Genomic DNA, 1,906 nt, shown 5'->3' on the forward strand with positions numbered 1-1,906 from the left:
TTTGTGGCCCCCAAGTACGATGCAAAAACTAATCTGCCCTTATGCATGCTGTTCCCAGCTGGACTGCTCATGGTGCAGCCACGTGTCCCTGGAAACCCAGGACACAGAAGGTGCATGATCCTTTGTACCTGAGAGAGGTTGCTGCCAGGTATTTCCAAATAAGTGTGAAAAACCATCAGATGAATTATACTGCCTTCCTCTATTTCAATGTTCGCAGTAAAGCACGGGGTTGGCCTTGAAGCAGCGGTAATTTTTTTCTTTATACTTTTAAAATCTGTTTGGAATGACAATAGATGTTTTCATTAAACATACTAAAGTCAAATCCTTTAAATGTTCTCTTAAAATGCTGGGTGATATGCATAACTAATTACAGGTAAAATAAAGTGATTTTATTGTCTATGTCATATTGGTTTTTGTCCCTTTCCTCTTGTTTAGTGAATTATGGTATCTAGGAATATCAAGTCCAGTTTTTCAGTACTATTCCTTACACCTCTGCCTTTCTAATGTATAACACATATTCCCCATTATGCAGAGTCTTTTCTTAAGTTATTATGTTCCAATCTTTCAACAGCATCATATCTCGTTCATTTCCCTTCTGTAATAACTCTACATTGTGGAGATAGTTTCACTGAGCTATTCACAATGATATACAAGCCTCTTTCTTGAAAAGGCAGCGGTAATTTGCTGCCGTGGGATATGTAATACTCCTCTCAATACATCACTCTGTATTGCTCATCCACCCGGTTCACTGTGGCTAACTGAAGTTCCTCAGCCTAATCTCACAATAACGAGGGGCGCGTGATTTCACATTACATAAAAAACACTGCAGCCATATGGTCAACTTCTTTTTCTGCCTCCTCAATAAACACGCTAGCAGCTCCACTTCATACTCCGGAACCTGGCAGCACACCTGCTATTGTTTTTGTCATATTTTCTCCATTTTTTTTCACCTTCTCTCACAGCCTGTTTCCTAATCAACGGCAGCTGTACGCCTTCCAGGTTGGGATGGCTTAGTGTAGTGCCCTGTCTCCCATGTAGGACATTATACAAGCCCTTTTACCAAGTCCAAACACATTTTAATCAAGCAGCTCTTTCCTACCTACCGCGCTACCAGCGCTCTGAGGAACTCTGGCAGATTGCCGACATACTACAGGCCACGCTTGGCATTGCTAATTCAGGAACGACAGTTCAGCAAAAATTTGGGTCTGTATGCTGCAACAAAGCCTGGGTTTACTACGGCCCTTCACAGGCATTTCTTTATGATGGCCATTGACGTAAAGCCTTTTCGGGAAAGAGTGAGTCAGCAGCACCCTAGGCCACCTTCCTTGGCCCAACATCCACCAAGAGTGGGGCTGGCCACCGCGGCCTCCCGCAGCCCCTCGCGCGCTGTGACAGGGCAGCCCGCCACACGTGTTGCTCATCCTATGCCGCTCCGACACATTATTTGTGAATAATAAGGCAGCACCTTCATGAGCCAAGTGGTTTGAGGTATTTCCAAGGGCGGTTAAGTATCAGCACCCTATTTCTGAGGCGTGAAAGCCGGAGGAAGCTGGGCTGGGCACCGGGTGTTCAACTGTGGGGCGGAATCATCAGTGCCTCCAGCCCCTGCACGTGCCGAGAGACGTAACCCATTCCCTAACGAGCCGAGCCGCCCCGGGGCCCGGCCCAGAACTTTCCCGTTATCACCCCCGGGAGGCGGTGGGAACGTTCCCCCTCCCGCCCTGCCGGGCCCCGAGGGGACGCTGCGGCTGCTCGGGCGGTTCTTTCGCCCCTGCCCTACCCTGCCCTGCCGGGGGGAGCGGCGGGCGGTGGGAGGAGCAGCAGCCCTGCGGAGAGCCCTGTCAGCGCGGGAGGGTGGGACCGGGGCGGGCTCCGGCGGGGTACGCGGCCGGGGCCCGGGCCCCCG

Source organism: Gallinula chloropus (genome assembly GCF_964237585.1).
Source record: "Gallinula chloropus genome assembly, chromosome: 7".
In the NCBI taxonomy this organism is placed as follows: Eukaryota; Metazoa; Chordata; class Aves; order Gruiformes; family Rallidae; genus Gallinula; species Gallinula chloropus.